Source organism: Amphibalanus amphitrite, unplaced genomic scaffold (genome assembly GCF_019059575.1).
Source record: "Amphibalanus amphitrite isolate SeventyFive unplaced genomic scaffold, NRLGWU_Aamphi_draft 000265F_arrow, whole genome shotgun sequence".
Taxonomy (NCBI): domain Eukaryota; kingdom Metazoa; phylum Arthropoda; class Thecostraca; order Balanomorpha; family Balanidae; genus Amphibalanus; species Amphibalanus amphitrite.
The window spans coordinates 99,189-125,372 of record NW_024881760.1 but is presented as its reverse complement, the minus strand read 5'-3'; the positions used below and the strand labels follow the sequence as shown (position 1 = coordinate 125,372).

Genomic DNA, 26,184 nt, shown 5'->3' with positions numbered 1-26,184 from the left:
AAAACCGCAGGGGGGTGTTCAAACACCCCCGGCACGGCTCGGGTTAACATGACGTATGGCAGGACGACCATTCTTTATTTGCACCATTGCCTAAAACTTCGCCTGTTCGTCAACTGCATCAAACACGTAACAAATGAAAAACTAGCATAAAGGACAATAGAGCCTTACAATCTGTATTGCAATTCGCACGTTCCAATGTAGGAAGTGAACAGGCGGTATAAAACTTGGAGACGGCCTCGGTCGAGATTCACGCATCGCCGTTCAGCCACCGACGACCTTACCTGGCCCAAGTGATCCGCTCCACAGCTCCTCAGTAATCTAGCGACCGTGCTCCGTTCAACTCTGATCACTGCACAGCAACGGGGACGACTCGGCGCGACCGTCTCCACCGCGCACCCACAGCACGGCTCGTCCCTCGCCCACTGGACGTGCGGCCGAACGGACGGCCGGCCACGCGACTGCAGCGCCGCCACCGGCCCAGGGAGGAACTAGGCCGTCGCTGCGGCTCGCGGTTATTGTGAAAGCCGAAGGACGACTCGCCAATCATCCGTAAACAAAAACACAGTGTTGCATCTGTGTATGATCGCACTCGTGCGACCTACGTAGAAAGTAATAACTAGTGTCATCCCAGTCATAACAAGGTGTAACTACGGAGCAGGTAACGTTTTAGTAAGTATTCACAAAAGATTGCGTAAGGTACGAATTATTTCATTTTAGAGTTAAGAATGTACAGTAAAATACAGTCAACTCCGAGAGAATCAACATAAGAACGTCCTTGCTATCCCCAGCACCAGGTTGTTATCCTCAGCCAAGCTAACTCATTGACCGACCATATTTCTCAATTGCGGACTGACGCCTGACGACCGCTGATCCGGCAGCCATTGACGGCAATTCCCAAAAGCAGCAGCCCCTGCAAGGTTCCGAGTGCCCGTTGGAACAGCTGGGTGACTCGCACCTCTGGGGCACTCAAACCGTCTCCGTCCCAGGGATAGACTCAGCTGCTGTGACGCACGCCAGACTCAGCTCAAAGTCCCAATACTCACATCTCGCGACCCAAAAATGGTATCAATGGACAGGAAGGGCTTCAACCCAACAAAATGAAACAAGCGCCCACTCCACCCAATGTCACTGAGTCCCGCCTCTAATTATCTGTTCAAGGTAATCAATGTTTTGCTCTCAAACTAGAGATATGGCTGAGTATCTATAACAGCTTCTCTCGTCCGAAGTCGTCTGCACATAATACGGTGCCTGAATGGCCGGCTCAGACTCAACTCAGTTCAGTGGACCACGGCATAGTTTCCAGAACTGTGATTTATTTTCAGAGTTTGCACTCCCGCGGGCGGCGGCCATAGACCTAATTTCTGAGGTCCGTTTTACGTACTGAGCTCAGAAAAGCACAGTTGTAAGCTTGCAGTTAGAAACGCTATTACAGGATGACTGAGGAGACGGACAGACAGACAGCCACAGCGGAGTGCGTGAGACTTAAACGCACCGGCACGGAAAGGTAATTACTGGCGGTTAAAAGCGGCCATGTCGGAGCTTATTGAGCATAAATGTCACTAATCTTTCGAAATGTCGTCACGTCAGACTCAAATCTCCCACTAATGCTGCTAAAATGGCTCACTCATCTTGCAGGGGCCCTTCAACACCCTTACATGCGAACGGTTTTCGGTCGTGGCCGCGGCCTTCAATAACTCCAGTCGACGTGGCGTATACGCCTGACGTTCCGTTCTCGGGCGCACCGTAAGGAGCACACCAGGGTCCTCTGGAGAGCAGTCAGACACATTGGTCCGTCTGCGGCGGGGCACATGTTCCGGACGATGCCGCCCGCGAGACTCGACTGATCGTTGCAGAAACTGGGTACGTTTGCACCCATCGCGCCTCATCAGCCCTCATCAAGGAAGGGACAGGGTGCAATGTCTGTCTATATCGGAATGGCGGTGATACTAAAAGCGTTGGTATGAGATGTCTGCTAAGGTGCGTATCGTGATAGTGCCGGTAAACTGGCCAAATACCTATATAAATACGCAGTTTGCCTGGTTATAGACGTTTTATCTTATTGTCTAGCCCGGTTGTCAATTGATTGTCCCCTTACGAATGTCCCACACAGGCACGTGTAGCTAAGTTATGCGTGATATACCTGATACGGTCCGTAAAAGAGGGAGATCCAAAGCGCGATTCTAAGCAATGTCTCGGGATCGGTGGAAAAACCAATACGAATAGTTTCCCAGAAGGCGCCATATTTACAGTCTGTCGGCAGAAGCGGCAGCCGGCAGCAAAACTTTCACCGTCTCTAGAACTTGGCTCAGATGGCACAAAAGAGCAGCATCCTCTCAGGGACGTAAATGTATGAAGGAATCAGGTTTGTTTATTTTTCGTTCGAGGGCAAGACGAAAACGGGAAGAGATTGCTGGCTACAGTCCGTGTAGTAGCATCACACATACCTACCAAACTCAACGATTATAGCATAGTCAAGCCAAAGCGTCAGAGATGACCTAAGTGAAATATCAGAACAAGACTTCCTGACTTCCACTTCCTGACTGCGCAGCTCCTCTCGAGCGGGCCATTTTTCCGTGCTGAGTTCTAATGCCGTGTTAAGTGGCGCGTGGCCGTGTTTGTCGGCACTGCCGGCCGCCGGGCGGGCCGAGGGGCCGGTCCGCCGAAGCCGGCAGTGCGTCAGACACCGGAACCCACACGTCCTCACCAGTCACAGCTGCCAGCTCATTTACATAATCGAATTGGTCGCCGGCCGGAGGCGGCTGCCACCGGGCCGCGGCCGCTGCCGCCTGTTCCTCCCCGCGGACTGAACGCGCGGCACTACGAGTCGGACACGCAGCGGTCAGTGGCACCGCCCGAGTTTGACACTCAGCCTACAGCCAGCTATATACAGACAGGCCTCACGCCCACTGCAGACAGTCTCAGAGACAGAGACAGACTGAGTTTCAACTCAGCGGCCAGACCTCCAGGCTGAGTTTCAGACGCCAAGTCGACAGGCCGGAGCAGAAGAGCTTCGACTCGGATGAGTTGCAAAACAAAGTGCATCCCTGCACTTCCCCATGCGCCATCCGGAAGCGTAGGCACGGTAACAGAAGCCACATTCTAAGACCATGAATACTTTTTAAAATAATAGTCCATAATAGTTTGAAGCAGGAAGGCAACATTCCGAATTATAAAACATAAAAACAATGAAAAGAAATGATCATAAAACGACAATAAAACGACCAAGGAAATGCCCGCCAACGACCGGGATAAGTTATCCGTTTCCAATGGATTCTTATAGCTGTAAGAACAGATACCATCAAATTTTGCCTTCCATAAGGAAGGTGGGGATGGAAAACAGACTAAAATAGTAAGTATAGGGCCAGAATGAAAGAAAAGCTTGAAAATGTTTGAAAACGAATAACGGGACTTAATTCAAACATCTTTTTCATAATTAAGAACCCGTATTATTTTAAAATATCAGGCCATTGCGTTAGTCGTAGCAGTCCAATATGACTCGTCAACAGTGAAATTACGTGATCCATCAGTGATCTTTTATCGGCTGAGCCGCTCGTCCCCGATGATCCCCGGTCAAACGAATGCCCAGCCGTCTATAGCAGCTGCCCAGGAGCGAAGGCTGCAGCGGTGGCGCGTTCGGCGGCGTCTCTCGGTCCACCATCAAATCAGGGCCGACCAGCCAGGCGGCAGATGCGCCCTGAAGTCTACAAATTGGATGGCGGCCGCGGGGGCCGGGCCCGACCCACCGGCCCACTCGGAGGAACTGCGAGCGCGTTCAGCGATCCAGCTCAGGAGCTGAACTATGACGTCATCTAATGAACGCACCCAGATCTGCCGACCGCGGCGCATCAATCAATCAGAGACGTAAAACTTTACCGTATTGGAGCCGGTGCCGGCCCCAAAAGTTGCGGTATGACGACTCTCCGAGTCTCACTCGTATTTTTCGATCGTAAAATTCGAAATCATTAAATAATCATGACGACAGGCGAGTTCCAGATCAAGTTCCTCCGATGTCAAGTTCATCAGAGCAGAGGTCGAAGAATAAATCGACCAACATCATCCCGCCACATCTGGCCACCTCTGCCACTGATCGCATATGTTATCAGTCCGCAGCTAGCGGCAAAGAACTTCTGCACGAAGCGACTTGAACCGGATTCCGGATGGTTCTGCAGGTCTGAGGCTCTGTGGGGCGCGCTTCCCCTCACTGCCCTGGTGCGGTGGAACATTTAGCAGTGGCACTGAATTAATGACTGAGAAGAAAAGCAATGGTACGCTCAGCGCCAAGCTTTACAAAAATGATCAGAAATGGGGGGTGGTATGACTAAAGAGAATGTATTTCAAAATCGCTGGGTTTTACTGTTCCTTATCGATTCCTCAGCCTTGAATATTGTTTTTTTTTTCGAAATAAACATCGCAGGTTTCATCCGCCGCACGGATGAATCCAAGACTGTCTGACATACAATGGCTGGCATCAATACTCTTCGCATCTGGATGCAGCAAATGGAGGAAGTCGAGTCATCATATTCACCACGCGCCGCTACCTCCAACTCAGCAAAAATGCGCGTTCAATCAGAGACGCGTCGATTCTGGGAACTCCTCTCTACCTCTGAACCCCCCCCCCCATCGACCTCTCCAGACACTCTGTCTCGTGCAGAAAGAAAGGCATGATGCAAGGCCGATAGGAGCACTGCTCACATAGGCTTTGCTAAGAGAGGGCGGTTACCAGGCTGTGTGAATGAACAGAGTACCGGTAATATCCGATCTACGCTGGCATTGAGAAGAGTTGAATCTTAACGACCAGTAAAACGCCTTTTGGGCGAAGAGCGAGCGAGCGAGATAGTGAGCCCTGCACGTGCAGAAGGGCGAGAGGGTACTTCCAACGGGCTTGTGCAACGCACCCTTCTAACCGGTCGCTAGCGGTGTACCAAATTTGAACGCAATCGGCCCAGCCGTTCCTGAGATCTGGAAGCGGCATTATGCACGTGCGCACGTGCAAACGGGGTCCAAAATGACCTTTGCACGGCACCCTACTAACCGGTCCCCAACCGTATACCAAATTTGAACGCAATCGGCCCAGCCGTTCTCGAGATCTGGAAACGCCCCCTACACGTGCGCACGTGCAGTAGCACCCTAACCGCAACACATGGGAATGCATTGCCTGGTGGGTGCCTACCTGTATGCCAAGTTTCAGCGAAATCGCCCCAGTAATTACCGAGTTACTGAAATGGGAACAAATTTGGCACCTCTTATTGTTGTATTTTGCACGTGCAGTGGGGGTCACTCACATAGATGAAGAGTATCCGACCTTTGGTAGAAGGGATGCAGCTACCCTATAAAAATGACCGCAAGACAATCGCTCAAGCTGCTGCTGAGATATGGGCCTCTCAAAATCATTACTTTTGCAAAACTGCTTGAACACCCTTGACTTTTCACGTGGCACGTGCGACGGCGGTCACTGAGATGTATCAAAAGTAGTCAATTACGGGGTAGAAGGGATGGGGCTACCCAGCAAAAAAGACCGCAGGCCATTCGGTCCAGCGGTTGCTGAGATATAGGCCTCTCAAAAGCGTTACAGGCCGGGCCGGGCCGGGCCGGGCCGCTCATACTGAGATTTTTCCGTTATATTGAAAAGACTTCGCTTCGCTCGCTGCGCTCGCTCGCTCGTAATTAGCTCGTGATGAGAGTAAGCCGACAATATCCAATATTAAATCGGAAAATTGCACCCTTGACTCCTTTGTATGCACCTGAAGTCATCTCAGGCCATACTTTTGTTAGAGGCATGCTAGAGCAACGAAAACCAGCTTTGAGCTCAGGTATGTTCAGGTCAACGATACGGATCGATGCATACAACCTTTTCCAGCCAAGTCATGACTTTGAGCTCAAGTCAAATTTTCTTTTGACCTTTTGACCTTTTAAGAACTGACTATAAATGAACTATAAACGACCTTTTAAAGGGACTATCCCACCTTTAACATGGGGTTTGAGTTGAGATAGCCAAGTTTGCGGCGAGGCTCAGAAACCACTATCTATCTAGGTTGCAACCCCCGCGGCCTCTTGGTGTTGAAGAAATTCGTTCCCTTCATTTGAAAATGGGCCTTGTGCAAGGCCCTATCTTCAACATGGAGCAACCGTTAGTGTGACGTCACCTCGTTTAGTCATTCTGATTTAAATGGGTTTGTTCGTTGAAAAATCGCTTAAAACTTGGTCTGAACTTTGTTGTGGTCCCTACAGAGTAAAAAGAATCAGCTTTATGACAGTAATGTGGCCTGGGGAAGGAGGTAATTTTAGGCTGTGACGTCACATATTTGAAAGTTTGTGTTTGGAATATGGGAAGCCTAAGATGTTTAATGAAAAATAAATGCCAGAACCGTGTTCCTGGTCATCCAATCTATAAAGTCGGGCACAATTTAACTGGTTTTAACAACATTTTAGAAGGTGGGATAGTCCCTTTAACCCGCGCCCCAGTGGCGGTCTCCGCCAACTTCGCCCTAGTGAGGGGGGGCATATGTTACCACCCACCTCTAACTCAAAAACTAAGAGGGCTAGAAAGACGCGGTGAAAAGCAGTCGATAGCTCTTGATGCGTACGTTTGAAAGTATTTCGGTCATTTTTCATCTTAGAGCAGTATTGGGGTCACCAGAGGTCATCAAAGGTCAAAATTTGCGAATTGTCATTATATTTTTCAGAAAACATGCCATTATCTCAGGAACTATGATAGCTAGAAAAACGCTGGGAAAGGCGATCGATAGCTTTTGAACTCTTCTTTTGATAAGGTCATTATCAAAAATGACCTCAGGTCAACGGTTTAGCCTCCAGAGGGCAAAAACTCCAAAAATACCTGTTTTTAAGAAAAGTGTTTTTCGACAATAACTTTTGACTAAAAAAAGCTAGGTCATTTCTAATGCCAGAATCGTGTTCCTTCATTAACCCTCGCACGACCAGGCCATTTCTCATAACACGAACGACCAGGGGGGGGGGGGGGGTTGTTACGACCCCCCCCTGGCGTTTCGAAACGGAAGGTCGTAGAGCTTAGCGGAAAAAACCAACGGATTGCTCTCAACGAGATCTCGCGATTGGTGGTATATTTTTTGGTCCTAGGTCAACATTTGACCTACTTTTGACCGGTCAAAGGTCAAATTTTCGGAAAAATAGACTTTTTTCAACTTTCGGCGGCGATTGCGGCAAAACGGTGGGAGATATCGACTTGAATCCTTCACTATCGTGTTCCTTAATCAATTCTCTATCGTTTGGTATGTATTTCGTTTCCCTAGCTCTAAAAATGGCGCGTTGGGAGCGCCGGAAGTCGGCAAGGTCACAGTCGGCGGCAGAAATTCGAAAAATCAAAATTTAAATTTTTGAAATCTGATTGTATTTTTGGATTTGGGAGGTCCATTTGCTCCCTATAGAAGCTAATATTGCTGCATATTCCCATTGAGGTGACAAGAATTAGCAAAATAGTGGTTCGGGCGCTTTTCAAAAATAGTACGGACGCTGTTCCTCTTGTGACGTCATAGCTCCGTGACCTGACCTGACCCGGTCAAATTTCTTATACCATATGATAGCCAATACTTGCCCCAACATGCATGGGAAGTTTCATCACGATCCATCAACCGATGTCCGTACCACCGGCAGGAAACCTCGGGCGTTGCCACTCAGTTTGTGAAAATCCGGCCGGAGGCTGTACCTCTTATGACGTCATAACTCCGTGACCTGACATGACCCGATCAATTTTTTTCGGCAAAAGATGCGCAAAGGTTGCCCCAGAGGGTATTGAAAATTTCAGCCCGCTACGACAAGCCGTTTAGCGTGCACTTCGAAAAAACCTCAGGGGGGGGGGGGTTGATACAACCCCCCCCCCCTAGGCGTTCTAGGGTTAAAGGGACCATCCCACCTTAACATTAGTTTTGAGTTGAGATAGCCAAGTTTGCGGCCAGGCTCAGAAACCACCATTTATCCTGGTCGCAACCCCCGCAGCTTTATGGTGTTCAAGAAATTTCTTCCCTTTACTTGCAGGGTGGGACCAGCTTAGTCCCTATCTCTTAACCATTAGCGGTTTTTTGATGACGTCAGCAGTCATTTCAACGCCCGCCATTCCTTGAACCCGAGTTTTGCTGACCTTGAGCTCACTTTTTTATCAACGTGAAATCCGTCGTCGGCGCTGAGAAAGCCTATTGCTTTTCATTTTAATTTGAATATTAGAAGATACCCACCACTGGAACTTGGACTGATATTATACCAAGGCCGAAGATGATCAAGCTGCCTGCTATATCTGGAGCTTGGTTTTCAACTTCAACATGGAATAAAAAACAAAATATCAAAGCAAACTGGATATGGTACTGCAAGTTAAAGTCCAAAGAAATTTGAAGAGCTGACAATTGACATTAATTCTTTTCCTGCAAGGTTTCCATATGGAGATCACAGTCACACCATGAAGAAATATTTTTGATGTTAACAGTTGAAAGGGGATTTATCTTAAAAAAAGGTATCATCAGCTCCTGCCAGCTCCTGAACTGCTCCTACGCTTAGATCATTTAATAACTGCTTTTTCCTTTTATTCCCACTTTTGGAGGCCTAGCTTAGCATTGAAATTTGTTCATGCAAGTTTTCAAGTGTCAGAACATTTTTGAAACTGACATAAAATGGTAAAGGGTCTTGCATCGCGTGAGACCCCTGCGTCACAATTGTCTCAAGGCCAGGAAAGCGAACATGAAAGTGGCGGGAATGAAAGTGCTGAGGAGGGGTTTGTGACTGTGCAAAGCAAAAAGAAATCAAAGAAAGGTAAGGCATTCCAGTGCAGAGGAAGTACTGGGAAACCATGTGGCAAAACTATCGGGAAGAAACAAGATTCTATAGAATGCGAAGGCTGTAATGACTGGTTCCACCCGAGCTGTCAGGGCCTAAGTGTTGAGGCTTTTAAAGCCATCGACCTACACGACCTCTTCTGGGTGTGCGAAACATGCAGAATGAAATTCAAGGTCTCGGTTTCACTGCAACAAGTGATCTCTAGAGTAGAGCAGGTAGAAAAGAATGTCATAGAAGCAATTGGCAAAGACAAGGATGAGAAAACTGTAGAGAAAGGGATCGAGAAAAAAATAAATGAAATGGAGAAGAAAGTAGTAGAAAAACTAAGCGAACAGAAAAAGGTTATCCTACAGAGCTCGGACACGATAAAGAAAGCTGTTCAAACGAGCAACGAGAAAAGGGACATGAACCTGATCATTCACAACCTGCCAGAGTCAGAGTCAAGCGAGACAGAGGTAAGGAAGGAATATGACAAGGAAAGGATCCAAGAGATGTCTAGGGCCCTGCGAGGCAACGACACTCATATAGATTTGCTAGACGTGGTCCGTCTTGGCAGAAGAGACACTTCATCCGACAAACCGAGATTGCTTTTGGTGAAACTTAAAGACAAAGAGCAACTAGAGGACCTGTACAAAAAGAGGTTCAGACTAACAGATGTAGGGTTCAAGAACAGGTACATCACCAAGGATCTGTCGCCAGAAGAAAGATCAAAGCAAAAAGAACTGAGGGACGAACTCAAAAGAAAAGGCAAGGAGACACACAGGATCTTTCAGAACAAGGTGGTCCCAAGAGAACAGTAGTGTGACTCTCAACAAAGTTTTGTCATGCTTCTACTCTAATGTCAATAGCTTAGGAAACAAGATGGAAGAGTTTGTGAACAGGGTGGACATTCATAAGCCAGACATTATAGGACTGACAGAAGTGTGGCAGAAGGATGAGATTCACATTCAAGGCTATCAAGTAGCAGCCAGTAAGTCCCGACCTGATGGTTGTAAAGGTGGAGGTGTTCTACTTCTTGTGGCAGATCATTTAAGGGTCAGCGAGTGTGATATTTTGAACAATTCAAACTTTGAAGAAGCAGCATGGTGTAGAATTCACACAAGGCCTGGGAACACAATAGTGGTGGGCATCTGCTACAGACCACCAAACAGTGATCGGGAAAATAATCAAGAACTGCTGAAGTTGCTAGAGAAAATGAAAACAATTAGTGCTACAGACTACCTGGTTATGGGAGACTTTAATTACAGAGAAATTGATTGGGACACTGGTGCAATTTCAGGACCACCAAACTCTGATGCCACTCAGTTTTACAACATAGTACAAGACTGTTACTTAACCCAGCATGTGAAATCCAGCACCAGGCACAGAGCAGGTACAGCCCCCTCTACCCTGGACCTCATCCTCACTAATCAGGAAAACAATGTTGAGGAAGTCAAATATGAAGCTCCAATAGGAAAAAGTGATCACTGTGTGATAATATGGGACTACAGAATACACTCTGAAAACAGGGAGGCCAAGGAACAACTCAGATACAATTACAGAGCTGGTAACTATGATTCTATCCGTCATGAGCTAGCACAGGTGCAGTGGGATGTGATAGAAAACATGGATGTTGAAGCAGCATGGACATTCTTTGTTGATAAGTTACACGATTGCAGAAAGAAGTATGTTCCTCTATTCAAAGGCAGAAGAAAAACAAAACTGTCACCACCGTGGTGGAATAAAGCACTAGATAAGCAAGTGAAGCGTAAATATAAAGCCTACAAGCAGTACAGAAAAGAACAAACAGCAGAGAATCTGAAGAAGTTTACCAGGATCAGAAACGAGACCACGAGTCACATCCGGCAGACAAGAAGGTTGTATGAGGAAGAGCTGGCAAGGTCAGCTAAGATAATGCCAAAGAAGATAGCCAAATATGTAAGACTGCAAAGCAAAACAAGAGACAAAGTGATGGAACTAGTCAAACCTGATGGCACTGTGATAGCAACAAAGAAAGAGATTGCAGATGAACTACAAACATTCTTTTGCTCAGTTTTTGTAAAAGAACAAGGCGGTGTTTTGCCAGCTTTTGAAAGTCAGGTGGAAGAAGGAGAATCACTCGAGGATATTAACATTACTTTTCAGGAAGTACTCCATGAACTTCAAACGTTGACTGAAGACAAGGCATCAGGACCGGATGATGTTTCCCCCTTTCTCTTGAAAAACTGTGCACCTGAGCTAGCATACCCACTCATGCAGATATTCCAAAAGTCCATGACAAGCGGACAGCTACCAACAGCTTGGAAGAGAGCAGCAGTGGTACCACTCTTCAAGGGAGGCTCCAAAAAACTGGCAAGTAACTACAGGCCTGTGAGTCTGACTAGTCATGCATGTAAGGTCATGGAAAGAATTATCAAAAGGCACCTGCTCAACCATCTATTAGAGAAAGATCTCATCTGCAAAGAACAGCATGGCTTTGTACCCAGAAAATCATGTTTGACCAATCTTCTAGAGGCTCTGGAGGATTGGACACACATACTGGACAGCAGCAGTGGACTGGACATCATCTATTGTGACTTTAAAAAGGCCTTTGATTCTGTGCCCCACCGAAGACTTGTTAAGAAGCTGGCTGCCTATGGTGTCAAAGCAGGAGTGCTTCAATGGATCACAAACTTTCTTCAGGACAGGACTCAGAAGGTAGTAGTTCATGACCAAGAATCTAGAGAAGAGGCTGTGACCAGCGGAGTTCCGCAGGGCTCAGTATTGGGACCCATCCTGTTTGTGATATATGTCAACGAATTGCCCACATTGGTCCAGTGCGACGCAAAACTGTTTGCAGATGACATGAAGATTTATCGCAAGGTCAGAAATTCAGAGGACTCAGAACAACTTCAGGCAGACCTAGATAGACTCTCGCAATGGACTGAACAATGGCTTCTTGAATTCAACCCCCAAAAGTGTAAAGTGATGCACTGTGGACCACAAAACCCAACAAGATCTTACAGTATTAGAGGAGTCAAACTAGAAGTCACAGATAAGGAGCGAGACCTGGGGGTGACTATAACAAACGACCTTCGACCTACTAGTCACTGTCAAAGAGCTGCGAGCAAAGCAATGGTAGCTCTCCGAATGATAAAGAGGTCCTTTGACCAAATCACAGCAACAAACTTCACCAGACTCTTCAACTCATATGTGAGACCACACCTGGACTACTGTATACAAGCTGTGGGTCCCCAAGCTGTTCAAGATATCAGTCTCCTCGAAAACATCCAGCGCAGAGCTACAAGATTGGTGAGGGGGTTAAAGCACAGGCCATACCAAGAAAGACTAAAAGTCCTGAAGACCGTATCTATTAAAGACAGGATAAAAAGAGGCGACTTGATTGAGACGTATAAAATCATGTCAGGGAAGCTCAATGTGAGGAGAGAGAAGTTTTTCAAACTGAGGACGACAAACACAAGAGGTCACCATATGAAATTACACAAGGAGCAGTCAGTCCATCAAGCCAGACAAAGGTTCTTCTCACAGAGGGTGGCTAATGACTGGAACAAGCTACCAGATGATGTTGTGTCTGCTGACACCACTGCTACATTTAAAGCTAAGCTAGATAAGCACCTCCAGCTCAAAGCCAACTGTGACCTGTGACCTCCAACCTCAATGAGTACCCTGACATGTTTCCTTGCCAACAATGACATGGACAACAAATAGCATACTGCTACCCCAAGTCCATTATCTATATACCTATACCTATCTTCCAGTTTTGACGAAAGACGCTGCTGACTGTCTTTGGAAAAGGATGTCGGCATGAGGTGCAATTGTGCTTGTGAAGTGGTTATAACTGGTCTTTTCACAGTATTAAATTAAATGTGCCATTGCAGCCAAGTGTGTTATCATGTAAGGTAAAATCAACACTACAATGTTGGTTTCACGAGCATTGAGAAGGCTGGTAGGTAACACCTGCCTGTGCTCGTAAATCATGCTGCCAGAGTATTCTAAATTAATTTTATCATACACTATTGTTGTCCAGAATGGTTGCACTATTGTTTGGTATCATATTATTCCATGTAAATATGGTAGTGTAAAGTCCGAACAACATGTTACCAGATTTGAAGCTGTTACGTTACCTAAGTACCTGTTTTTTACTGGCGTGGTGAATGTCACCTGGATTTTGTTTTGAGGTGCAGACCTAGTAACTCTGACTACATGGGTTTGAAGCTATTATCTATTCTGTTTTTACTGGCCTGGTGAATGGCGACTGATGTTGTCCGTGGATGGCACTGAAACAAATTTTGAGTGTTTTGTACAGTGTTTTAATACAATGCTGAGGGCTGAAAGTTGTCTTGTTTAGAGTGATGAAAGTTCAGGATATGCCAGCCACCATGGTGGGCCAGAGTTAAATGTGTTGCAGTCAGTTCGGCTTCGGCAAGCACACGGATGGGCATACGCATCAAGACCTGCTCTGCCATACTTTCAGCCAATTTTACCTAGGTAAGTCTTTTCTTTTTTCTGCCAAAAGCTATGACATTGTGAATTTCAGCACTGCGGCCTGTGTGTAGCTTTCAGGAAAGCAATTCTAAATAAAGCTCTGATAAAGTGCAAAATCAGCAATGCAGCCCTCTATTACATTTTCTACAACATCTTACTTGTTCCTTGCATGGAGAGAAAAATGCAATGTTATGAATTCGTTTATTCACATAATTTGACAAGCATGCAGTTACCTGCTACTATCACTGCACAAAACAGAGCAGAAAACATCAGTTGATCAAACACAAGACAACAGAAGTTTACAACATAGGGCTGCCGAACCTGCTTTCTCCCACCACAGTTGATGCCATTCCCTAGCCTGGCTTGATGTGAGCACTGAATAGCTGCTTTGTCTAATTACAGCTCACTACCATTCAACTTAAACTACTCTCTTTAAAGGTAGTGTGCCAGCTTTCTTGGACCGTATGGAGTTAATGGCCCAGATAAGGAGAACCGGATTTTTAGAACTTATCCATACCTTCAAAACTCATGGAAACGTCTTAAATTCTTCAAATTTTGAGTACCCCAGTGCGAAATTCGCCCCGACGGGTTGTCGGTCGTACCCCAACCACATTTCACACCACTATGAACAATAAATGCACACACTGAAATCGCTATTACCGATATGCTCATCCAATCAAGTTTCGATAAACCCGTTCATCATCAGCTCCTGCGGTTTCGAACACGCCTGTTAGGTGGTGCGGTAGACCACGCCCAAAGCCAGGGCCCTGGTAACGTGAGGTAGCCGAGTCAGGGCAGCGTGCGCTGACCCAAGCCGGAGCCGCGCGCCCTCCCGGTGTCATGTGATAGCCCGGGGCTGCCCGCGGGGATGCGGTAGACCGCGCCCAAAGATGCGGCCCCGGCTTGGGTCAGCGCACGCTGCCCCGACTCGGCTACCTCACGTTACCGGGGCCCTGGCTTTGGGCGCGGCTTCTGCTCATACTTTGTGGTGCGGTGGTGGTGCGTCGGGCTGCGCGCTCTGACTTCGGCCAAGAAAAATGCGTCAGCTGATCATTGTCATTTCTGCCACTTGCGTGTGGTGAAATGGGGTCATAACTTATAAGACGGCTTTTTCATATCAATTATTTTACATCAAATCATATTTCAAACCATAAATAATGTTCGACAGCCAAATAAAAGAAACAATACCAATACGGGCTTACAGTTTAAGGATCGACATTGTGTTGTCTACGATTAGACAGCTGATAACTCATTCCCGTACGTCGTATGGTCGTAACACTATAATGACCTTTGCTTATTGTCACAAGTGCGCCGCATTCGCGATTGTTGCCCGACGCCTGTTTGCAGGTGAGCCCACTACAGTTGTTATACATATCTAAAAACCGATAAACTTTTAGGCGAAAAAGGCGCTATTCCAGGGCCAGGCCCATTTTTTTTGCGATATTAGGTAAAAACAGAAGCTTCTTATCCTAGGAAAAATAAAATGGGAAATCTTTCAAAGGTGGCACACTACCTTTAAAGTAAGAGTGAGAGCGTTCAGTGTTCATAGCAGCTCGACAGACGACAGACAACAAACATCTTGACAAACCAACCAGTATTTGACTTGGCTAATGATTTATGTGCTTGTTGTATCATGGCCAAACTACTTTAACAGCAATAATCCCTGTTTCATCTTGATCTTGCTTTTATTTCCATTTGAACTCAGATCTTGAAACAATCATCTGAAGTGATATCAGATACTGGCTTCTGTTTCTCTTGAAAGCAAGTTAAAACAACAATGATAAACTAAGGCAGGAGATGTGAGTTGTGGCAGTAGATTTTTGATTCAACATATGTCAACCTTATATTGCTTGAGACCTCTGTGACAGACAAACAAATATTTATAGTTTTTTGATAGTTTGGATTCTTGGCTTGATTTAGCAGATCAGCTGTGAACCTTGACTTTGAAATCACATAAATGTCATGGTACCCGAACGAAACCTCGCATGACATTTCTTCGTAGCACAATTTTTCGTCCGCATTTCTTCGTCTACAAATCTTCGTCGGTGCATTTATTATTTGTCCCTCAATGCTTACTCTTGCATATATTTGCGTTGAAGAAGAAATGCGAGCCGATTTTCATATACCCTGGTGCGAGACAAAGTAATGCGATAGGTACGAATAAATGCCCTGACGAAGATTTGCAGACGAAGAATTGCGATACGAAGAAATGCCATAAGAATTGTCCTGGAATCCTTTATTGGCCATCATATATTGACCTTGATAAGATAAACGCATCATTCGCGCAATATTTGTCGCACTTTGATACCAAACTATTGCTTCCAAATGCCGACGTAAAGAAAACCTTTATGTGACGTCATAGAAACAGCGGATTTCCCAAAAAGTAAACAAAAATAAAAGTCTTATATCTCGAAAACGGGTGAATATTTTCCGGTAAAATTTGGTAGATGTTCATTTTCGCTCTTTGTGATTCACGCTACATCACTTTTATGCCAATTCATTAACTTTTTTGAAGGTGGGAGGGTCCCTTTAAGACGCATGGGCGTAAGAACGGCTGGAGCATTGTGGGTGCATGGGTACACTAATCTAGCCATAGCCGGTGAAGCGGGAGGGGTACGGCGGGAGCCGGGAACGGCACTGGCCACTGGGTATCGTGTTCTCCCTCGACTTTGGTACGTACGTATCGCCAGTCGCCACCGATACTAGAAAACAGCACAGGCGGGAGCTCATAGCGATCTACGAAGGACTGTACGATGTCGAAAGGGCACAGAAAATTGCATTTTGAACATTGATAATGTAAATAGTTCACGAAATAAAAGCGGCCGACTGGGCTAAAACTTCCTAGTGTGGTTACTGGTTCATAGGTATGATCTATCACATGTGATCAGCTTTTTCACCTGAGCACAAATACAAGTTTTGAAGACCATCAGAGTAGCAAATGCTTCGAAGTTCGAGAAGTGTGGAAAAGGCAGAATGCCATGAATTCATCAGGCTGCATAGGAACTGGGAGGTAGTGTTGATGAGAAAGGAGGGTTTGCTCCAGATTCCCAGCCAGTAATTTGCTTTGGCTCAAGTTCGTTTTGCCCGGCGCCGGCAACTTCGACATGTGGCAGATCTGGGCCGGTGTACAGGGTGGGGCAGAAAGATTTACCTCTTGATTTTCTTAAATATTTCGGCCCCGAGCAAAGATATCAAATTGATTTCTGGCACATATATGCAGTAACATGTACACATCTCAGCGACGGCATAATGACTCAATATGGTCACCTTTGTCCTTCACCACTGCTTCGAAACGTCCCTCTGCGGAGGGGCACGAGCGCCGCACTGTGTCCCCGCCAAGATTCGACGGTGCCGTCTCGAGGACCAGCTTCAGGGCGGCGATTCTGCTGTGTGGCACTGCACACACCCTCCTCTCTAAGATGGTCCAGATTGCGAAGTCCATCGGGTTCAGGTCTGGACTCGATGATGGCCGAATGTCTTTGTCCCAGAACCCAGGCATGTGGGTCTTCCACCACGGTTGAGCGATGTTGGCCGTTTGCGGCGGCGCACCGTCCTGGACGAAGACGTATCCGTCTCAGAACGACTGAGTGACCCAAGACAAAGCATGTTCCTCCAGCAGATGAACTTGAACCTCTGAATTCACTTTGACAGCCTCCTTGATGAAGACCAAGGCTCCTTTTGAGCCGTCGGATGCGACGGTAGCCCAAACCATGACACCAGCAGGCTTCAAGCAACAGAAAATGGTGCGAATAGCAGGATCAATGCTGGATGGACCATCTGCCAAAATTTTGACGCTTTGGGAGTGTCTCTGGGGCTCAGGCATGAACATGTTGTCATTGGACCAGCAGAATGCCTTGTTACCGGCGCTCCTGATCTACTCCAATGTCTTTTGGATCCTGTGTAGCCGGTTTTCCCTGGATGCCGCTTAGGGTTGTTCAAAAAAACCGAATTTTGGAAAAGTATACGGGCTCATGGCTCGTGTGGTGAGGTATTCTTTTCTGAGTCCAACGATGCCCTTTTTTCCGAAAAATATCAACTGCTTCATGCTCCCCAAACGGCTTGAAGAGGACCTTGTTACGCCCGGCGACCGGCCGGTGTCAATAAGGGCGAGAATTCGCCGCCGCGCGGGGGCGGAAGCGCCTTATTGACACCGCGCGCCACGACATCTACCGGGCGGCCGGCCGGACGGTGGGAGGGAATGAATGGGTGGTCTTCTTTCACATGATCGGGGTGCACTAGCCCATATTGTCGGAGCGGAAAGTTTCAGTGCAGCATCGGTGCCTCTGCTGTGGTGTTCTGTGTCGTTTGTTAAAAAAATAAGCCAAACAGAGCTAAGGAAAGACTCAACGCTTCTGGTTTATTCACTCGAAACATCCCGTTTACAGAAAACAGCTGCCTACTTAACGTACCATATCGCTTTGTTTATTAGTCAAGCTGCAAACTCGGAGCAATAACAGTTCTTTGCACTGCTGTTGACAACGTACATTGCATTTGGAAGGTGCATCGCAGCCCAAATATGCTGCTGCGCAACTGATGTGAAAATTTATGAAGGACAGCAGGAGCTGGCAGGGTGCAAGGACAGAATATGGAGACCCCCACAGTCATTGGCCCAAGTTTTTGGGCATGGCTCTGACCAGCATCGGCGTCACTAATGTCATTATGCGGATTCGTTGAAGTAAAATGCTGAAGCAACAGGATTGAGGTTTGTTTTACTTAGATTAGCAGTTCGACAGAAAAGATAACATGTCTGGGAATGACAGGGTGGCCGCCCTGACAGTGTGGCGAAGTGAGAAGTGAGTAGAGACAATAGCGGGAGTACACACATAAATAAATTGCGTCGCTCAATCCAGCAGCGGCACCGGCAGCCCGGCCGTGCCGACCGACGTCGTTCAAGACCCGAATCCAGAGCCGGCATAGAGCACGGCTCTGCCCTGGCGTGACACATTTCCCCGACCCGCCGGCGTGCCATGACGGACCGACCAATGCACGACCTCTCCCTGTATAAAGACGACAATATATACAGCATGCATTACCTATCAGCGTCTAGTTCGACTTCGTATTCAGACCCGGCAAAGAGAGCACGGGTCTGCCCTGTTTCCGCGGCTTCTAATGGCTACATTGATACGAGACATCTCCAATCGTGTTTTACCTATAGCAAAACCAGGTTGGTGTGTTGCGATTAGCACGATACATTTATTGCGTAGATATATCTGTTAAATGCATAATTAATTAGAAATAGGAAAAGTAAACATTGCCATCGTCATTCGCCAAACAGGCGGGGTCAAGCATTAGTCTGTCCGTCATGACACACCGGGAAATCGTCAGGGCAGAGCCGTGCTCTATGCCGGCTCTGGATTCGGGTCTTGAACGACATCGGTGGGCACGGCCGGGCTGCCGGTGCCTCTGCTGGATTGAGCGACGCAATCGATTTATATGTGTACCCCCGCTATTGTCTCTACTCACTTCTCACTTCACCACACTGTCAGGGCAGCCACCCTGTCATTCCCAGACATGTTATCTTTTCTTTCGAACTGCTAATCTAAGTAAAACAAGCCTCAATCCTGTTGCTTCAGCATTTTACTTCAACGAATCCGCATAATGACATTGGTGACGCCGATACTGGTCAGAGCCATGCCCCAAAACTTGGGCCAATGACTGTGGGGGTCTCCTAATCCTTATTCTGTCCTTGCACCCTGCCAGCTCCTGCTGTCCTTCATAAATTTTCGCATACAGTTGCGCAGCAGCATATTTGGGCTGCGAGGCACCGTCCAAATGCAATGTACGCTGTCAACAGCAGTGCAAAGACTGTGTTATTGTTCCGAGTTTGCAGCTGACGAATAAACAAAGCGATACCTATGGTACATACATTAAGAAGGCAGCTGTATTCTGTAAAAGGGATGTTTCGAGTGAATTACCCAGAAGCGTTGAGTCTTTTCTTAGTTCTGTTTGGCTTATTTTCTGAACAATCGACACAGAACACCACAGCAGAGGCACCGATGCTGCACTGAAACTTTTCGCTCCGACGATATGGTCTAGCGCACCCCGATCATGTGAAAGAAGACCACCCATTCATTCCCTCCCACCGTCCGGCCGGCCGCCCGGTAGATGTCGTGGCGCGCGGTGTCAATAAGGCGCTTCCGCCCGCGCGCAGCGGCGAATTCTCGCCCTTATTGACACCGGGCGGTCGCCGGGCGTAACAAGATCCTCTTCAAGCCGTTTGGGGAGCATGAAGCAGTTAATATTTTTCGGAAAAAAGGGCATCGTTGGACTCAGAAAAGAATACCTCACCACACGAGCCATGAGCCCGTATACTTTTCCAAAATTCGGTTTTTTTGAACAACCCTAATTGCCGCTGAAATAAGGTGTCGACGTTGCATCCTGTATGACATGAAGCCTAAGCCGTCGTTTATGATTCTCTTGGCGGTTCTGGGCTAAACAACGAGTTCCCTTGGCAGTTTGCGCATGCTTCGCCTAGGAATTGAAACACCTTCTTGTGCACGATATTAACTAGCTTTTTGAAACGGAAATCCCTTGTTCTGCCTGGCATGTACTTCGACGACACTAACACTGTATTTTTAAGTCATTTAATTACACTGCAAACAGTTTTTACGGCAACACCGAGCTGTTTGGCAACGCTTCGGGAGCTGTGGCCAGCCTACTTCAGCGCCGCAATTTGGGCTCACTTGGTCATCTTCGCCATAGCTCACCAACAACTATTACAAAATGTAAAAACGATCTTAAAGTTGATACATGAGTCAGTTGAGAAGCTGCATGCAAAATTTTATCAAAATCCGTTCATAACTTTTTAAGTAATGGACTGAAAACAAACAGGTAAATCTTTCTGCCCCACCCTGTAAACGGAACCCCGTCGGAACAGGGGGTTTGGGTCGATATGGCTTTATTCCGGTTAGCCAGCGTTTGCCGTAGCGCTCCGGAGTTGGAGTATAGTTTCGAACCGCCAAGTCCGGCTCAAGTCCGGCTCCCTGCCACGGCGTGCTACGGCCAGGTCCGGCTGTCTCGCAGCTGCTCTGGCTTATTGTGGCTGAAGTACGGTTGAGGTGCGGCACGGCTGATATACGGCGTAAGTCTGGTTGTGGTGCGGGCGAGCTCTGGGATTGTGTGTCAGCTTCAGTAAAGATCCAGACCTTACCCGCACATCGGCCGGAGTAAGTGCAGGATCTCGCCAGAGTAAAACCAGAAACGGCCCAGACCAATTTTGCTGGCATCAAATGCACTTTCCCACGCCTCACGGCGCTACGTAGCTCTATTTGTTCTCGAGTTATTCGTCGATTTGTAAAAAAAAGTTGAAAGAGACAACATTTAACCTGTTTTACCTCTGGTGCCCGGCGCAGGTAGCGTGCGTGGCGCGTGTGGCACCTGACCCAGCACCGACCTGGCACCACTTGCCGAATACCGACAGAGCTGCAGGTAATGACACTGGATGGACCGTCTCGTCTCATGCACATGGGGCTGGGGCCTGGGACCATCTCAATCTCTAAGAATTTGCAAGGACTTTGGGCTTTGCCCAACCCCACCCTACTGCCGGTTTATATTTGCCACTGCGCAGCCCAAGCCACTGCCCAGTGCCCACCAAGGCCCTCTAACCGTGCCCACGATCAAAGTTGGAGCCTGGAGGGGGAGGAGGCGTGAACTATGACTATCTTGGAGCCTTGCTTGGAGCTATCCATCTGCAGTCTGCACAGTGCACAGTCCACAGCCTGAGCCACAACTAGGACGTCATTTGATCAAAATGTGATCCAATAGATTTTAATTACATTATACCTGCATGAACAAAATGAAAAGAGATAGTCGAATATTATTCATATTTAGCTAGCCTTGGATTATGGATATCGGCTACTTACGGACACGCCTAAGAGCTGCAGTGTTGCCAGGTCGAGTGATGCCAATACCTCCAGAAAATGTTGTAAAAACCTCTAGAAACCTCTGTTCCATTGCCGCTGATTATGAGGTATATATACCTCCATACCTACCTCCGTATCACGATAAACCGTGGCGCTGTTTCAAAGCACGCTGCCATCCGCTGCCAGCGCGTGATGACATCATCAAGCCCATTGCTCCAACACTACCAAATTGGGTCTGTTCCAGTCGCACTTCCTAACACCTCTAAACTCCTCCAAGATTGCTTCCCTGTTCCAGTGTCAGCTCCAGCCCATACAAATTGTATGGGCTGGAGCTGACACTGGAACAGGGAAGCAATCTTGGAGGATGATACAATTTACAAATCAAAGGAGCCCTGCTCCAACCTCCCCTATCTTGCTCTTGGAGGAGTTAAGAGGTGTTAGGAAGTGCGACTGGAACAGACCCAAAGTGTGACGTCAGCGCGCTGGCAGCAGCTGGCGGCGGGCTTTGAAAAGCCCGGTTGTATCCCCAATCAAGATAATTCACTCATCCTTCGCATGCCTTCGCATATTTGTCCACATAACTTGGTGTCCGCCCACGGTGGGCACCAGGTTAACATAGCCTTGGTGCCCACGGTATATCGAGAACTTTTAGCTGCAGACGGTGGCCGGAGCCTCAATAGTACCTAAACAAGCCAAAAGTAGGTTTTTCGTTTCCATCAATCTGTAAAAAAGTGTGTTTAAGCATGCAATACTGCAATACATGAAATTAAGTACCTAAATAGTTCTCGACCTTGATGCTAATTGTCCTTTCTCGCATTTTCAGATTACCTCTAGAAAACCCTCTAGAATCCGGCATTTTTCAAAAACCTCCAGGAGCCCCGAAACGCTCCCCTAAAACCTCTAGATCTGGAGGTTTACCTCTAGACCTGGCAACACTGAAGAGCTGGACTTTTTGATGACGTCTTCGGGTGACGTCATGTCGTGTGTGACGTTTCGTGAGCAGGTAAGGAAAAGTCACCACCGCTGGCGAACATTGGTGCGGTAAATGGCAAACACAAATGCTGCGCAGAAAAGACAAATGTGTAACTTCAGACAACATTCGTTCAGACGACAAGACACAAGTCAAGTCAAGGCGAATCAAGAAGTTCTTCATGCGATTGTTGGTTATCTGTCGTGCTATTTTAGTATGATTGTTATTAACAGTTGATTTGTGAAATGTATTATCAAAATCAATGTTTATTGAACGCAGATTCAGTTTATTTTCAGATGTATCTAGGTACCCTTACACTTCACTCATCTCAACAAGCTGTTCAAACACCCTTGACAAAGTCGATTAAGATGAAACGTTGGGTATAATTTATACTGTGTTTTCTCTGCATTATTAACATATTCATCATATATACAATATAAGGGCCACATGCTTTTTACAGGGAGACATGTCAGACAGCCCAGTAGGATGAGGCTTCGTCAAGCGTCATTATTAGCAAAGCTTTTCTTGCTTAAAATCCAGTCTGCAAAACATGGCAGGGCTTACACTTTGGCTTACATTTGACTCCCAGCTGTTGTGTCTTTGCCATGCGATGTTAAACATATAAAACATCTTACTATTCATGTATGCGCCATGACTCATGTAATCTTTTCACAGCCAAGACGCTCCTAAGGTACTGGGAATGTGGGGAGTGCAGCAGCATCAGTGCAGCACCAATGGTCGGATGCGACGGCTGCGATAAATGGTACCACTTCCGTTGTGCGGGATTGACTAAGGAGTCAGGTAAGCGCAAATGTTTTCTGTCTCAGTATTTTTGTTGCAGCTATAGTGATCAATGAAATATTTTCCGCACTGTTCAGCCAAACATGTATTTCAAACAATCTGCTTCCCAACCAAGGGCGTCGCCACGGGGGGGGACGGAGGGGATCTCGTCCCCTCCACTTTTTAAAATTTTAACATTACGCCTATGGCGTTGCTTGGAAAGAATCGACTTGAAATGGTCCTCGTCCCCTCCAAAATGGTCAATGTCCCCTCCAGTCGTCGCACCGTGGCGTCGCACCTGTTCCCAACTACACAAATTTAGTCAAACAATGTGCCAATATGGAAATTTTCAGGTTCAGTTGAATGAAATAGGAACAATGATAATTGTAGATTACGTATACCTGCAAGAGAGGAAAACAGAATACATTGTTCTTCTTCTTCTTCTGCATCCCGCCGCCAGCCCGCTCAGGGGGGCGGCGGCGCAGGCGGGTCGAGCGGCGGTTCGGTCCGCCCGACACCCTCGATGAAGTCGACGACCCTCGCCGCCGGGCCGCCGAGGACGTCGACCAGGCGAGGGTCGATACCCCAGCGGCGGCGGCGGGCCGCCTCATAGGCCGGACAATCGGTCAGCAGGTGCGTCACGCTGTCGGGCTCCCCGCACGCGGGGCATTCGTCGTTGGCTGCCAGGCCAATCTTGTAGAGCGTGTCGCGCGTCAGCGGTGATGTGCCGGTCCTCAGTTGGGACAGCGTCACCGACCCCCAGCGCGCCAGAGAGTCGTGGCCAGGCGTGGGGTCCGGGTGCGGGTGGGCAGCGGTTGTCCTCCGTCGCGACAGCTCCCGGACATGGCGCGTGACGGCGGCCCGCGCACTCGATAGATCAATCGGTGCGCTATCTTGGTCGCCCGCCGCGGCCTCGCCAGCCAGGCGGTCGGCGGTCTCGTTGCCGTCCAGCCCGGCATGGCCTGGCACCCACTGGAGCACCGTCTCGGTGCCGTTCTCGGCGAGGGTGTTCAGCAGCCTCCAGACCTCGGCGGCCAGAGCCATGGTCTGGCTAGCTGGGCCGCGGCCGAGTAGTTGTAGCCCAGACCTTGAGTCGGTGAGGAGGCGGACCGACTTGATTGATGCCAGCTCCCCTTCCTCCAGGCCGGCCACAGCCGCGAGCGCCTCGCGCATGGCGGTCAGCTCTGCTCTCAAGCTGGAGCAGACCGCCCCTGCAGGAGCGCGCACGGTTTCTTCATTGTTGAGGTGGTGAAACTGGATCAGCGCGCCTGCGCCGCCCTGTTCCATCCCGCCGCGAGCCGAGCCGTCCGACCAGATAGTAATATCCGGTTGCGGGAGCTCTGCAATGGCTCGCAGGGCAGCTTCCCTGCGGACTGCAGGCGGGTCCGACCGGCGGGTGGCCACGGGCAGGTCTACCCTGAAGGTGGTGCCGCCGCGGTGGCCCAGCCATGGCGGGTCGCAGCTGTAGAACGCCATGGGCTCCACCGGGAGCTCCTCGATTCCTGCCTCCTCGGCGAGCCACTTGCCGACCCTCCTGAGGCACGGTCGGTGAGGGAGTGCTGCAGTCTCGTCTGGAGGCTTGGGCGGTGGTCTTCCCGCGGCGGTGGCGTCGTTGCATGTTCTTTGCCATGCCTTGTAGGCTCGGTGTTGGAGGCGCGGCTGTACCTCCTTTCGGAAGAGGGACTTGCCCGGGTCGCTCGGGGGCAGACGGATTACACGCTGGTACAGGGACCCGCAGTTGCTTCTGTACACACTAGTATTTCAGCGTATTCTTTGCCTGTGACACCGTTGGAGGCGAATTGGGAAATGATTGTGTGCTTATTAAAACCACCATCTGAAGGGCTTTAAACTGATGTGCTGCTCTCCTAATTCAGTGAACTTTTTATGGCTATATCAGCAAAACATTGTTTTCAGCGCTTTTTCCTGCCCCATTCCTTCTGAAACCTGGAACCGCTTATTCCATTTACTCCTGCCATCTGACGATGGTCGTGCTGACTACTAGTTCCGGCGCTAGTTACTGCTCCAGTTTTGCACCCGGCACAAACTCGGGCGGCACCGGGCCGTGGCTCGACCAGGGGAGGGTCGGACCGAGCCGACTGCCTGGGGCGCGGTTAGATCGGACGCCCTGCTTGGGAAGGGACGGGAGTGAGGGGAGGGGAGGAGGTGGTCACGTGGTCCGTCCAAGCTCGCAGACGGCCTGTCCTGCGCCCAGCCATGTTCCGTGATCCAAAATGGCACGAGAGCTGTGGAATGCCTGGAGGAGACGCTTCGAAAGCGAACTTCAGCAGCACTAATTTACCATATTCTGTGGAGATAAATGAATATTATCTTAATGCAGAAAAAAATTGTATGCCTAAGCTGTATAGGCTGTATCTTTTTAAAAGTTGTAAATAGGATTATTCTTAGGGACAATTATAGGTTTCGTATACACAGTGAATTGTGTTACATTGAGCCGTTTCGCTGTTATGGTTACTAACTGAAGAGTTATCCTTTTTTCTCACAGGGAATGACAATACGATAACAATACGAATAAAACCAGACGTTTCGCACAAAAAGTGCCTCCGTCAGTGGCAAGAAATAAGTAATTAGGCATACATGTTTTCTTTCGCTAAAATCGATGAAGACGTAGTTATCTTTATTTTTTAAGATATATTTTAAGCAGTCTTTTAAGCACATCATGGAAGCTCATAAACATTTGTGTATTTTATCGGCAACCCGGCTGGCCAGACCGAGACGGTGCCGCATATAGTTCTCATCGATGTTAAACCTATACACTTATTTTTCTCCACTGACGAAGGCACATTGTTGTCCGAAACGTTTGGTTTTATTCGCATTGTTTTTATATTGTCATTGACCGTGAGAAAAACATACTCTTATGGACTGGTCTCAGTTCATGTAGAAATTGTTGCATATTCATCAACACAGATAAAATGAATATTAGCCCTCACCACACATATAAGTAGAGGTAAGTAGACCGCGCCCCCTGTTTTTCACCAATAAATCGCGGCAACTAGCGAAGGATTGCGACGATTCTTTGGTGCCCTGGAGTTAATCAATTTTACGACTTCCCGGAAAATTAAATAGCCCTTATCATTTTTCCATCTTGTCTGAGACTTTTAAATCTCTGAACCAAATTACCTTTAACCTGTGATTATTTTTCTCAAGATCATGTCAGGCCAGAATAGCAATTGAAAGTCAGCGCACATCTTCTGTATGTTTCCATAGTCGTTTCGTGATTAGCAACGTGACAACATGTGAAATATACTATCTAATGTTTGTCTCATTGATTGTTGTGGGTGCCAAGGTCAC

General features: G+C 47.9%; 1 protein-coding gene across 2 annotated transcripts in view; it reads right to left on the bottom strand.

Moving 5' to 3' along the window:
• LOC122386862 (zwei Ig domain protein zig-8-like) overlaps nt 1–26,184 on the bottom strand; it is a 101,356-nt gene that overhangs the window by 65,060 nt on the left and 10,112 nt on the right. Inside the window, exon 1 of one of the 2 annotated variants that reach the window (XM_043376541.1) lies at nt 282–428. The exons of the other annotated variant lie outside the window; for it this stretch is intronic. The gene's annotated coding sequence lies outside the window, so the exon portion shown is untranslated. Of the gene's footprint in view, nt 1–281; nt 429–26,184 lie in introns of those variants that run through there. 2 annotated transcript variants of the gene reach the window in all.